The following is a 15,563-nucleotide window of genomic DNA, read 5'->3' on the forward strand; positions in this document are numbered from 1 at the left end:
TATCCATTCCTCTGTTGAGTGACATCTGGGTTCTTTCCACCTTCTGGCTATTATAAATAAGACTGCAATGAACATAGTGGAGTATGTGTCCTTATTACCAGTTGGAATATCTTCTGGGTATATACCCAGGAGTGGTATTGCTGAGTCCTCAGGTAGTACTATGTTCAATTTTCTGAGGAACCACCAAACTGATTTCCAGAGTGGTTGTACCAGCTTGCAATCCCACCAGCAATAGGGGAGTGTTCCCCTTTCTCCACATCCTCCCCAGCATCTGCTGTCACTATAGTTTTTGATCTTAGCCATTCTGACTGGTGTGGGGTGGAATCTCAGGGTTGTTTTCATTTGCATTTCCCTGATGACTAAGGATGTTGAACATTTCTTTAGGTGCTTCTCAGTTATTCGATATTCTTCAGTTGAGAATTCTAGATGCCCTTGCATTTGGAGCATAGATGTTCAATTCAGAATTGAGAGTTCATCTTGGTAGATTTTTCCTTTGATGAGTATGAAGTGTCCATCCTTAACCTTTTTGATAACTTTTGGTTGAAAATTGATTTTATTCAATATTAGAATGGATACTCCTGCTTGTTTCTTGGAACCATTTACTTGGAAAATTGTTTTTCAGCCCTTTACTCTGAGGTAGTGTTTGTCTTTCACACTGAGGTGCATTTCCTGTATGCAGCAAAATGCCGGGTCCTGTTTATATATCCAGTCTGTTAGCCTATGTCTTTTTATTGGGGAATTGAATCCATTGATGTTGAGAGATACAAGGAATAGTAATTGTTGCTCCTTGTTATTATTGATGCTATTTTTATGTTTGTGTGGTTATCTTCTATTGGGTTTGTTGAAAGATGATAACTTTCTTGCTTTTTCTAGGGTGTAGTTTCTCTCCTTGTGTTGACGTTTTCCATCTATTATCCTTTGTAGGGCTGGATTTATGAACAGATATTGTGTAAATTTGGTTTTGTCATGGAATATCATTGTTTCTCCATCTATGTTAATTGAGAGTTTTGCTAGGTTTAGTAGTCTGATGGCTCTGTGAGTGTCCCCCTTGGGCCAGGAATTTGAAGAGAAGTAGAGATCTAACCTCTATGCTCACAGGTGTGTAGGAACTCCTGGGAGAAGAGCTCTCTCCTGGTGCTATTTGGGTATGGAGCCTTGTGGCAGAGGATCTGCTACAGGTGGAGACAGAAACCGGTAGGCCAGAAGAGAACTTTTTAACCAAGTCCCAGGAGCTTGGAATATTATCTTTATCTCCTGCTCGGATGGTCTTTGGAGAAAGAATTGCTTCTACCAGTGATAGGTTCCTACTACACTTGGAGGACAAGACTGAGGGTATAATTGTAACAAATGACACCTTCAGAGAGTTTGTGACTGAGTCAGTGTCCTGGAGAGAGATTATTACAAAACGACTGCTTTAGTATACATTTGTGGGGGACATATTTATGATTCCTGTTTCTCTTGGAAGAAACAGATCTCAGCTAGAATAATTTCTTTGAAAGGAGAGCTTAGAGACATGCAGCTGCTATCCAATGCTCTGTATTCCAGAGCCCTGGCACCCAGGTAACCAACACCAACCACTACCCTCCACCCCAGATCTGGTAGCCTCTTCAAGCCCTTGGCTTTCTCAGCAGTACTACATGGCACCCTTGACAACCCTTCTCAGTATGCAGCACAACCTTCCCATTTTAGCACAGAGATCCACAGAGACCAGCAAGCTGAGGGTGGCACTGTTGAAGATCTTCCCTGACTCTAACAAAAACTGAAGATTGACTGGATTCTGGTAGCTCAGCTGTATGTGAAAGACATGAGTGCCCTCTCTGGCCTGGTGTTGAACTGAAGTCTGGACTGAGAGTCCAGTGATTATGGGGCCAGAGGGAGCTGCCAACTGTGGGAAGTACCATAGTGTGACAAAGTCTTCCCAGAGTGAACATAGCTGTGCTGCATAGAAAAAAAAGGATGGAAATATTTTGTGTATAAGAAAAGAAGATGCTCAGGAAACAGAAAGGGAAATAACTCCTAGAAATAGACTGAATAATGCTTTATTAACTTTGAATTTTTTGAAAGTCAGAGTGCATCAGGAACAATGTTGCTAAAAGACACTGGATTATAGAAAAAAACTGCTGAATTAGATTAACTGGTACAATTTAAAGATGTTTTAAGATCAGAATGGAAGTCAGTATGTGTTGCAGTGGGGCTGGGATGCAAACATGCCACACATTTTTAATCCCAGTGATGTCTAATTGAGGGGCTGATAAAGTGATGATTCAGAGAAAGATTTGACAGAATGAGTCAGAGATAGGATATGTCCAACTCTCATGAAAAGAGCACAGGGAATGGGAAGCAATTTAAGAGCAGCAATTGGAGAGAGATTCTATCCGTTGGGAGTCAGTTCATAAGATCAGTGTAGTTCATGAAGTTCAGTGCAGTTTGTGCAGTGCAATTGAGAGACAGTGAAGTGGAGTTGAATTTGTGGCCATTCAGTTGGTGGCAGTTCACTTAGTGGAGTTCAGAGGCAGTTTTAACCAGGACAGTTTAACCTGTCTCTGGACAGATTGCAGAGAGAACAAGCTAGACATAGGTAAAGATAAAATGAGCCAGAGAATGAGAAGTAGCCAGGAGATTAGAACAGATGGCCAGAGTTAGAGGCCAAGCAGAGCAATTCAGTTAGTTGCCAGATTGAATCAGCTTGTCAAAGAGTTTGTGCGAGAACAGCTGAGTCAAATCAGCTAGCCAGAGTTCAGAAAGAACTAGAAAAGTGCAAGTTTATTCAGTAGTAAGCCTCCAAGAAGATAATCACAATCTGACAAATAATTTACTTTACAGCAGTTTAGGTCTCTTGAGTATGCTTGAAGGGAAGTTGGTAGGCATAGGGCAGACTCAATCCTTAGTGCCAACATGACTTCTTGGAAAGAAAACAGACAAAGTTTTGAGTGTTACTATGGCACTCTGGTGATGGAGTGAGTTTTGGGTTATTGCATGCATTTTAAGGTGAGCTGACAGGCAGAGTGTGAGATCTTACCGGAGGTCTCTTGTAACAGAATGCCCTCTTGGAAAACCTCTGGTGTTGTAGAAGGAATATGGAGCCTAGGGGATGTGGTGTAGTTTGGGGCAGTTGGGTATGCTTTAAGGGGAGTTGACAGTCAGGGGGTAGGGTCTTATATTGGGTCTCTGTTGCTAGATTTGTTTCCAGGGGAGCAACAGGTGTTGGAGGGCAGGAATATTGATCCCAGAAATTGGGGATGTTGATTGTGCTTTAAAATTTGTTTGTGGGCAGGTGGCAAGGTCTTACCTGGTATCCATGTTCCCTGTATGCCCTCTAGGAAAGCAGCTGGCATTGTGGGCTGGAATATGGAATAAGGAGGATGGTATGAATTTTAGGTCTTTGGGGTGTGCTTGAATGAGAGTTGGAGGGCAAAAAGTTGGATCTTACATGGAATCTCTCATGCCAGTTCAACCTCCAGGAAAGCATCCAGAGTTGTGGGCTGGAATATGGAGCCCAGGGACTGGAGTGCGGTTTGGGATTGTAGGTGTGTTATTACCAAAGCTGGCAGTCAGTAGATAGGGTCTTACCACATGTCCCTGGAGCTGGCATGGCCTACTGGTGATTTGGGCAGTAATACAGAGCCCAGAAGGTGGAGGGTGTTCAGGGCTATAGTGTGCACTTGAAGGAAAGTTGGTGGACAGAATGTGGGTTCTTACCCCAGGTCCCTGGTGCAGGCATGTCCTCTAGGAAATCAGCATGTTATATGCAGGAATATAGAGCCCAGAGAATGGGGTGCAGTTTGGGGCTGTACAGTGTGCAATAAGGGAAGTTGGCATTACCTCTGAAAAATTCTGATTGTAAGGCAGAATATGGAGTCCAGGTGATGGTATGCCATATAGGTCTGTTAAGTGTGCTTGATGGAGAATTGGTGGGCAGATGGTGGGGTCTTACCTGGGTTCCCTAGTTCTCAGCTGACTTCTGGGAAAGCAGCAAGAATAGTAGGTCTGAATATTGAGCCCAGGGCATGGATGGCAAATTGGGCTCTTGGGTGTGCTTTAAGGGGAGTTGGCAGGCAGACTCTGGGATCCCTAGTTCTGCTGTGGCTTCCAGGAAAGCTACCAGATTTGTGGGCAGGAATATGGAGTCTAGGGAATAGGGTGCGTTTTGATGCTTTTTGGTGTGCTTTAAGGGGAGTTGGTGGGCAGAGGCTGGGTCTTATCTGGGGTCCCTGGTACCCACATGGTCTCTAGTAAAGCAGCCTGGATTGTGAGGTGGAATGTAAAGTCCAAAGCATGGAGTGCAGTTTAAGGTTGCTGGGTGTGTTTTACAGGGACTTGATGGGTAGCGGATGGGGTCTTACCTCAGGCTCCTAGTGAAAGCATGTCCTCTGGGAAAGCAGCCAGAGTAGTAGGCTGAAAAGTTGAGTTCAGGGCAAGGGATGCAGTTTGAGGCTGTTAGGTATGCTTCGGTGGGCAAAGGCCATGGGATTACTTGGGTTCTCTGGTGCTGGTCTGGATCCTAGTATCAGAGTAGTCATTGGGAATGTAGCCTGACTATGGATCTTAGGATATGGGTTGAAGATTGAGACTGTTCATGGCTATCATGGAATGTCCCTCTATCAGTGTTTATCACACTGTGGCTATCACAAAATGACCATCATACATTGGCCACCAAACTGTCAATCATACGGAGGTCATCACATAGTGACCATCAGTTAGTGGCCACCATATAATATCTGTCACACAGTGAACATCAAACAGTAGCCATAACACAATGGGTATCACATTATGGTCATCACAAAGTGACCATCACATGGTGACCAACTCATAGTGAGTGTCACACAGTGGCCATCACTCAGTGGTCATCAAACCATGGCCATCACACTGTGACCATCAAACAATGGCTATCACTTAGTGTTAATCACACAGCTACCAATGCACAATGAACACCCCATAGTGACAAGCACACTGTGTCCATCACACAGTGTCCTTCACATGTGGCTATCACATAATGACCATGGCACAGTGGCCATTATATGGTGTCCATTACATAATGTCCATCACAGTGATCATCACACAATAACAATCACACATCATACTGTGGCCATTACACAGTGACTGTCATACAGTGGACATTACATAATGACTATCATATAGTATCCATTATTCAGTAATCATCAGGCGCCACAACATAGTGGTTATCATAGAGGAGCCATCATTCAGGGGTCATAGTATAGTGGATATGACATGATGACCATCACACAGTGGCTATAACAGTGACCACCACAGAGTGATCATCATATAGAATCCAATGCACAATTCAGTAGCAATTACAGTTGCATTCACATAGTGACCATCACACTCTAGCTATTTTACAGTGACTATCACAGAGTGGTTATCACTCAGCGATCATCACATGATGGTCATCACACAGTGGACATAACACAGTAACAAGCATATGGTATGAATTCTTATCACACAGTGTCCATCACAAGTTTATCATTATAAAGTGGCTATCATACATGACCATCACACAGTTGCTATCCTTTGGCCACCAGACAGTTGCCATAACATGGGGGCCATTGTATGGTAACCAGCACACAGTAGACAGCACACAGTGATCATCATATTGTGGCCACCACAAAGTGCCCATCATATATTGACCATCAAATGAAGTCTATCATATAATGGTCATCACATTGACTATCACACAGTGACCCTCAAACAATGGCAATCATTAAGTGGTCATCATACAGTGACCATCAATTGGTGGCATCACATGGTGGCCATCAAATGATGGTCATCATACTGTGACCATCACATGGTGGACATTACACATTGAATGCCACACATTATAAATCACACAGTTGGTCATCAATTAGTGGCCATCACACAATGGCCCCAGAATGTGGATGTCATATAGTATCTATAACCCAGTGACCATTAAAGTGGCTATTACATAGCCACTATCACACATTGGCCATCACTCAGATACCATCATAGAGTTGCTGTCACAAAGAGCCATCATATGGTGTTATTAAATATTTGACCATTTAGTCCTGGATAAAAGACGTGCACAATTTTTATATTTATAATAAGCCACAATCAGCACAAGAGCTGGGCAGATACCTATTCTCTATGCTATTGTGCTTATTTCACAGCCAATGATCCCATTATATAATTTGTCATGTTTTGTTTGGAATACTCTTAACTCCAATTAGCCAACCCACATGGCCATGCTTTCATGATTCATAGTGGCTTCCTCCTCTCTCACCTTCGTCTCCTTTCCTCATAGTTCTCCTCTGACTTGAAGTCTGGGAACTCTAAACCATACCTATGTCTCTTCTTTCCAGCTATTTGATGTAGGCATCTTTATTCACTAATCAGAAATAACTTGGTGGGGGGGAGTCACATAGTGTCTCTTGGGCCTATATGTGGTCTCTGGTCTCTGGGGCAACCAGGCCTTGGAGGCCTGCACTTAGAATTACAATATATAGCAATAGACCAAACCTTAACAGGCTATCATACAGTAACCATCACACTGTGAGCCATCATACATTGGCCATCAAAGTTGGCCATCACACAATGACCATCACATGGTATCCATAAAATACTGGAGATCACAGCAGGTACAACACAGTAATCATCACACAGTGGACATCACATCATTCGGTGGACATTTTATAGTGTCGGTCACATGGAGGCCGTTACAGTGACCATCACAAAGTGACCATTATTCACTGAGCATCATATAGTGTCTATTGAACACTGACCACCACACAGTTAGCCATCACATAGTGGGCATCACACAATGGCCATCATACAGTGTTCATCAAAGAGTATTCATTATACAGAGGCTATCACACAATGTCTAATACACAGTGACCATTGCACAGTGGCTATAACACAATGACTATCAAATGATAGTCCTCATATGGTGTCTATCACCCAGTGAGCATCAAACAGCATCCATCACACAGTGGGTTATCACACATTGACCATCACATTGTGATCATCACACAGTCACCCATCACACAGTAACTATCACATAATGATCATCAAAAGGTGGCTATCACAAGGTGTCCATCACAAAGGGGACATCACATGATGTCCATATTATAGTGGAGATCTCAGTAGCAAGCACACAGTGACCATCACATAGTGGCTATCACAGTAGCCACCGTTCAATGGCCATCACATACTGACAATCGCATGGAGGTCATCAAATACTGACACTCATGGCTATCACACGGTGACTATTTCTCAGTGTTCATTACACTGTGGCCATCGCAAAATGACCAGAATATATTGAACATCACACAGTGTCCATCACATAGAGGTTACCACACAGTGACCATCAAAAAATGGCCATCTCCCAGTGGTTATTACATAGTGACCATCACATAATTGGTCTTCACATACTGTCCACCACACAGTTACAGTTCTTCAGTGAACATTTCACAGTTCCCCCTCACACAGGTGCCATTACTCAGTGTCCATCAAATAATGGCCATCAGACAGGGTCCTTTCATTGATTAGCAGAATATATCTTTTCTAGGGAAAAAAAATCCTCTTTGGCAACTGGAAAAGCACCATCCCTCAAGTTGAAATCATAAACATACCTTATAAATACACCTATATCCTCTTTCTCTTTATATAAATTTAAGATTAATTTGTATTTATCTTTTAATTGCTAAGAACATTTCTATTTATTATTAAGCAAACCCCTATAGTAACTTTAAGAAAAAAATGTGTCATTTTGAATTTAGACCATAGTTTGTAAACAGCTGTATCTATTAGCAGGGGTTCTTGACCTGACTTCATTGTTTTGTGGAAGCCCCTAGGCCTTTCTTCTGTCTTGGCTCTGAACAGTTGCAAACTGCCATCTGGGGGCTCTTGTCAGCCAACGGTCTCAAGCCCATGTGTCCTCCCATGCTTGGCTAGGCCAGAGCCTCTGGCCTTTGCCCATTACACAAAGATAGTGGGCTCATGGCAGGATGGGACTGGAGTCTTTATATCCTTTACCTGGAGTTTGCTCCTTTTTCAGCAGGGGTACTCAGTGCCTCTGTGATCTGGTTGCTGCTTGTGCATAGCTTTAGTTCTTTAGTTGCATTTATCTGAATATAGCTGTTGGGTAGGTTGGGGTGGTTCCCATTTGCTACCTGCTGTTTACAGCCCCCCCCCCCATTCTCACTTGAGGCAACTTTCCTATATGCAGAGGCCTTCTTTAAAAAGAGTTTCAAATCACCACTCCCTTAATCCCTAGCCTCTTCTCTTAAAGAGACAGAGCTTTAAAGCTGTTTTGTTTTCAGGGAGAATTGATGCCTCTACCTGGAAAATTATCTCAGGTTAGTTTGGATCTATGCCATATTTGAATGCCGAGTATAAAATTTTGACTGTTCTTACTTCCAGGCTCATCCTCCTAGAAATAAGTCTCAGACTCAACCAATATTTACAAATTCCTTGGCCATGTAGCTAGGCTTTTCTCTGACTAGATCGTAACTTAAAATAACCAATTTATTCTAATCTACATTCTGCCACATGTCTGGTTACCTGTGCTCAGGTACCATGTGCTCATCATATCTTCCCAGACAAATACTTTTGTCTGTCAATATCCCAGAATCCTTTCTGCCTCTCAGATTTTCTATGTTCTATTGCCTGCCTAAGTCATAGGCAATCAGATTTTAATCACAGGTGCCACACACATACAATTACAAGATATTGTTTCTGCAGTATCCATCAAAGAATGTCCATTACACTGTGTCCATCACACAGTGATCAATGCACAGTAGCCATGGCACAAATGATGGCCATCTTAGAGTAAGCATTGCATAAGGTCCATCACGTACTGTTCACTACACAGTGATCATTGCACAGTGGCTATAACACAGTGGTATCAAAAGATGGCCATCATATAGTGAGCATTACAGAGTAACAGTCACACAGTGGCCATAACTCAGTGGTCTTTACACAGTGGCAATCACAGTGACCATTACAATGTGACCATCACACAGATAGACATCACAAGTGTCTAACACATAATGGCCATCACTTGGTGGCTATCACAAGGTGTCTATTACATACAGACTATCACAGTGATCATTACAGAGTGACTATCTCAGAGTTAACTAAACAGAATGGCTAACACATAGTGAGCATCTCATGATGGACCTCACAGAGTGGATATTATAGAATGACCATCAAACAGTGGCCATGACTCAGTGGTTTTCACACAGCAGCCATCACAAAATGACCATCAATATGTGACCATCACGCAGTTAGGAATCAAATAGTGGCTATCACATCATATGGTGCCCATCATAAGGTGTCAGTAGTACAGGGGTCATCACAGTGGCCATCAAACAGTGGTTATCTCAGTGTTAACAATACAGGGTGGCCATCACATGCTGTGTATTACATAGTAGGTCACATAGTGGATATCACAAAGTTGCCATCACATAGTAGTTATAACACAGTGGCCATCGTTCAGCAACTATCACACAGTGAAGGTCACATAAAGGGCCTCAGTCACTCACTGGATATCAAACAGTTGCTATCATGTGTGCCCTCCCTCCAGCCTTGAACAGGCTGAATCAGACCTTGTTTTGCTGTAGTCGGCTAGCCCACATAGGGTAGAGTCTTCTGACTTAGGTAAATTCTATTGTCTTGCTACATCTGCAGCTTCCTGAAAGAAGTCACTACCTGCTGAGCAGCTGAGCTTGTTTTCCTGATCCTGATAAAGTGATGAGATCCTGGCATAGAGGGGCTGGGCTTCCCCTCTTTAAAAATTCAGACTCAAGGATTAAACATTGGGCCTTGATCAGAAACTGTCTTGGTCTCATTCTTTTCTCATTGTCTATCCCACACAGGCCCAGCTTTCCTTTCAGGAACTCCATGGCCGCTGGTGGTACAGGTAGTGCCTGAACGAGATGGCAAGACTGACTGAGGGATGCTGTCTTGGTGAAGCTCCACAGAAAATGGAAGAAGATAGTATCCTGCATGATAAGCAACATACAATATTGATGCTAGTATTAGCCTTAAATTTCATCTTTTTGAAACTGTTGTAGGTGCAAAAGGATTTGGGCTAAGTTGGATGCTCAGACAGGAAATACAGAATGGGATGCTGACATGCTTTTAGAAGAAGGTCAATATGAAGGCAATACTAATCAGATTGGGTTTCCTGTTGGAGTGTATACTCAGGTGGCAATGGCTACCTGCTGCACTTGGAATCAATTACTGACTAAAGGAAATCTCAGTGGAAATTTAGCTAGTATTAGACAGGCTCCTGATGGACTTTTTCAGGATTTTGTGGATAGGCTACTAAAAGCAGCTAGTAGAATTTTTGGAGATTTTCAAGCAGGAAATCCTTTTGTTACACAATTGGCTTATGAGAATGCTAACACAGCATGTCAAGCCACTATTCAACCATACAAAGCACAGACTTAGCTGGTTATATTTGTCTTTGTGCAGAGATTAGGCTTCATATAATCAGGGCTTGGCCATGGCTGCTGCTTTGCAAGGAACCACTGCACAAGCAATGCTTGCATTGATATGAGGGAATAAAGTATGTTTTAAATATGGAGGTTTGGGTCATTTAAAAAATTATTGTCCTAGGAATAGAGGCACCGAGAACAGGCAATCAGGCTATGCTCTAGGAGTTTGTCCTTGATGTAGGAAGGGTAACCACTGGGACAGGTAATGTAAATCTAAGACAGATATTCAGGGCTGCCTTGTATCGGGAAATGAGCAGAGGGGCCAGCCTAAGGCCCCCAGACGCCCACAGCAAGCAACTTATGGAGCCATGAGATTGTTACCCAGCCAAGGAAATCCATTTTTGAACTTGTCAGGGCAACCCCAAGAAGTGCAGGATTGGACCTCTGTTCTACCACCCACATGGTATTAACCCCAGAAATGGGAGTTCAGACTCTGCCTACAGGAATTTTTGGACTTTTACCTGCAGAAACTTGGGGATTTCTACTATGATGAAGCAGTACTATTGTAAAAGGACTGCAGATTTATCCAGGTGTTATAGATAATGATTATGAGGAAGAAATTAAAGTTATGGTTGCTTCCCCTCATAGTATTATAACTGTACCTGCTAACCAAAGAATTGCTCAACTTATCTTAGTTCCCTTGCATCTACTACTGTCCAGATTTGTTGAGAGTGAAAGAGGAAAGAGTAGCTTTGGTTCCTCTGATGTGTACTGGGTTCAGTCCATTACTAGTACGAGACCTAACCTTAAATTAATAATTGAAGGAAAAAGCTTTGAAGAATTAATAGATACTGGGGCTGATGTAACAATTATTAGAAGACAAGATTGGCTTTCAACTTAGCCTTTATCTGATACACTTACTTACCTCCAATGGATTGGTTATGCTAATAACCCAAAACGAAGTTCTAAACTTCTAAACGGGAGAGATGAGGAGGGCAATTTAGGACAAATTCAGCCTTATATTATGTCAAATTTGCCTATTACCCTCTAGGGAAGAGATCTCTTGTCACAGATGGGTGTTAAAATGTGTAGTCCTAATGAGGCAGTGACTAAGCACATGCTAGGTCAAGGATTTTTGCCTGGTCAGGGGCTAGGAAAGGAAGGACAAGGGATTAAGACTTTTGAAGGTCCTAAGCCTCACTCTAACACTAGAGGCTTGGGGTAATTTCTATAATGGTCACTATCTTACCTGCATCCCATGGTGATAAAATTCAATGGCTTAAAAATATTCTAGTGTGGGTTGATCAGTGGTCTTTATCTAAAGAAAAGGTAGAAGCCACCTCTCAACTAGTGCAGGAGCAACTAGAGGCAGGGCATCTAATAGACGCTCAGTCACCATGGAATACTTCAATCATTGCTATCAAGAAAAAAATCTGGTAAGTTGAGATTGCTACAAGATCTAAGAAAGGATAATGAAACCATGGTACCTATGGGAGCTTTACAACCTGGGGTTCTGTCTCCAGTAGCCATTCCTAAAGAATATTATAAAATAGTGATAGATTTGAAAGATTATTCCTTTACTATTCCTTTGCACCCTGAGGATTGTGAAAGATTTGCTTTCAGTGTTCCTTGTTTTAATTTTAAGGAACCTATGAAAAGATATCAATGGACAGTTCTTCCTCATGGCTAGTAGTGCTACATTATGTTAAAATTTTGTGACACGAGCCATTCAGCCTGTAAGACAGCAATGCTCAATGATATATATCATTCATCACACAGATGATGTCTTAATAGCAGGAAAAGATCCTCAGGTCTTGCTTTTATGTAATAGAGATTTACAACAGGCCTTAGCTGTTAAAGGACTGCAAACAGCTCTAGAAAAGGTACAAACTCAGGATCCTTATAATTATGTGTGGTTTAGCCTTACAGATCAAGCCGTTTTTCCCAGAAGACAGTTATTAGCAGGGACAGTTTAAAAAACTTTAAATGATTTTCAAAAACTGTTAGGTGATATCAATTGGCTTTGCCCCTATTTAAAGCTTACTACAGCTGAATTGAAACCTTTATTTGATATTTTTAAAGGGAGCACTGATCCTATTTCCCCTAGATTTTTAACCTCAGAAGGATTGTTGGCCTTATAACAAGTAGAAAGGGATATTAAGAAACAATTTATTACCTATATAGATTATTCTTTGCCTTTATATCTGTTTATTTTTAATACGACTCATACGCCTACAGGATTATTGTGGCAAAGGGATCCTCTTATGTAGATACATTCAAGGATCTCTCCTAAATGTAATGTCCTGCCATATTATGAGGCAGTAGCCCAGATGATTATACTTGGAAGGAAGCAGGCACTGATGTATTTTGGCAAAGAACCAGACATCATTATTCAGCCTTTTAATGTAGATCAAGATACTTGGCTGAAGCAGCATAGTACAGATTGGGTGCTTGCTCAAATAGGATTTAAAGGAACTATATATAACCATTATCATCAAGATAGGTTGATAAAAGTTTTAAATGTATATAAGGTGATATTTTCTAATATGATATCTTTACAACATCTGTATAATGCTCTTTTGATTTTTACTGACGGCTCCTCTAAAGGATGAGCTGGATATCTTATGAATAATTAATAGGTAGTCCTAGAGCCTCCTGGGCTCTCAGCTCAGTTAGCAGAACCGACAGCAGTACTGAATGTTTTTCAGTCTTTGGGTGATACTTTTAATCTTTTTACTGATAGTCTATATGTTGCCCAGTCTGATCCTCTATTGGAAACTTGTGGTACATTTAATTTTAATATGCCAGCAGGATCTCTGTTTTCACAATTGCTTGAAAAAATTCATTTTTATATTGGTCATATATGAGCTCATTGTCTTCCTGGGCCTTTACCTGCAGGCAATGATTGCATTGACAGAGCTCTAATAGGAGAGGCCTTAGTTTCAAATCCTGTTGCATTGCATTGATCATGATAAATTTCATCATTTTAGCCATACCTTAAGGCTCTGACATAAGATCACTAAGGAGCAGGCAAGAATGATTGTAAAACAATGCCCTAACTGCCTTACATTATCTCCAGTTCCACATTTAGGGGTTAATCCATGGGGCCTTATGCCCAGTTGTATTTGGCAAATGTATTTAACTCATTATGCAGAATTTAGAAAAATGATACATACATATTTGTATTGACACTTGTTCAGGATTCCTTTTTGCTTCTCTACATATGGGAAACACCTCTAGAAATGTAATTGATCATTGTTTGAAAGCCTTTAATGCTATGGGATTACCTAAACTCATTTTGACAGATAATAGGCCAACCTATACTGGCAACATTTTTTTTTCTGGCAACAATTTTATATCATTCTCTAAGGAATTTGGTATTGAACATAAAACTGGAATTCCTTATAACCCAATGGGACAAGGAACTGTTGAACGTGCACATTACACTCTGAGAAATTAGCTTTTAAAAACAAGAAAGGGGGAATTATACCCCTCATGGTCACCAAAAGCTCATCTTGCTTTTGTCTTATTTGTTTTAAATTTTTTGCAAACTGATGCTAAAGGTCATTTGAATGCATATTGTGGCTTTGGTCTGAATGGGAAAAAGGTGTGCTATGAGGTCTGGCAGTCAAAGATGGGCAACTGATCTATGACTCTTATCAACCAAAGACAGAGGCATGTACCAAGAGGCTGTGTTTGTTCATAATAAAGACTGAAAGGTTGTGTTTGTGCAAACAAACACAAACAAGCTGTGCATGTCCTCTAGGATGGGTAAGAGAGATTATAATAGATTCAGTCCTAAGCCATGCATGGCCACCAGTTACCATAATTCCCAGGCAGGATCATGGAACATCAGTAAATCTTATGCCCCAGTCCAGCTAATTTTTAAAAAACAAAATGGGAGGAATTGTGACTTCCCCCTAGACTTGATCGGGCTGAATTAGACCTTGTTTTTCCCCCAGTCGGCTAGCCCACCTAGGGTAGAGTCTTCTGACCTAGGTAATGTCTATTGTCCTGCCACATCTGCAGCTTCCTGCAAGAAGCCACTACCTGCTGAACAGCTGAGCTTGTTTTCCTGAGGAGATCCTGACAAAGCAATGAGATCTTGGCATAGTGGCGTATGGGCTTCCTCCCTTTAAAAAATCAGACTCAAGGATTAAACATTGGGCATTGATCAGAAACTGTCTTGGTCTCATTCTTTTCTCATTGTCCATCCCATTCAGCCCCAGCTTTCCTTTCAGGAACCCAGTTATCTATGGCTGCTTGTGACTACAGTCCTGAAGTGGGGGAATTACACAGTAAAAGCACACAGTTTACCGTCATAAAGAGGCCACCACATGGTGTCCATAACACAGTGGCCATTATAGTAGCTATCAAACAGTGTATGTAGCACAACGGGAATAACATGGGGATTATCATATTATGGTCATCACAGAATGATCATCTCATGGTTGCTATCACACAGTAACACCCAGAGTATTGTAGTGAGCATCACATGGTGGCTATCACACAGTGACCATCACACAGTGACCATCAATGATGTCCATGGCACATTATCTATCACTGGATCTGTCAAAAGTGTCCATCGCACAGTGTACATCACATAGTGTCTAATACACAGTGATCATTGCAAAGTGGTTAGAACACAGGGGAATCAAATGATGGCTCCTACACAGTGACCATCATAGAGTAACCATCAGACAGTGGCCTTTCTCAGTGGTCAAGACACAGCGGATATCACAAAATGACTATCAAACTGTGACCATCACATAGGTATCACATAATGGACATCACACAGAGGCCATAGCAGGGTGTCTATCACACACAGGCCATCACAGTGGCCATTAAAGAGTAGCTAACTCAGAATTAACAGTACAGGGTTGCCATCACATGATGGTTATCACACAGTTGATTACAGAGTGGACTTTGCAATGTTGATCACACAGTGACCATCAAACACTGGCCATCACTAAGTGGTCATCCAAGAATGGCCATTATCATGATTATCACACAGTGAATATCACACAGATTCACTCACACAGTGGCCATCAGTCAACTGGTCATCATGTAGAGAACATCATACAATTATCATCACATAGTGGACATTACATGGTTTTCATAACATAAATGCCATCACAATGACTAACA

At 41.6% G+C, this 15,563-nt stretch overlaps 1 pseudogene; it reads left to right on the top strand.

The window, feature by feature from the left end:
* The window catches only part of LOC110317858, an 87,033-nt pseudogene extending 85,196 nt beyond the window's left edge, over nt 1–1,837 (top strand).
* The last annotated feature ends 13,726 nt before the right edge of the window (nt 1,838–15,563 follow it).

The sequence above is a fragment of the Mus pahari genome, chromosome 3, assembly GCF_900095145.1.
Source record: "Mus pahari chromosome 3, PAHARI_EIJ_v1.1, whole genome shotgun sequence".
Classification (NCBI taxonomy): domain Eukaryota; kingdom Metazoa; phylum Chordata; class Mammalia; order Rodentia; family Muridae; genus Mus; species Mus pahari.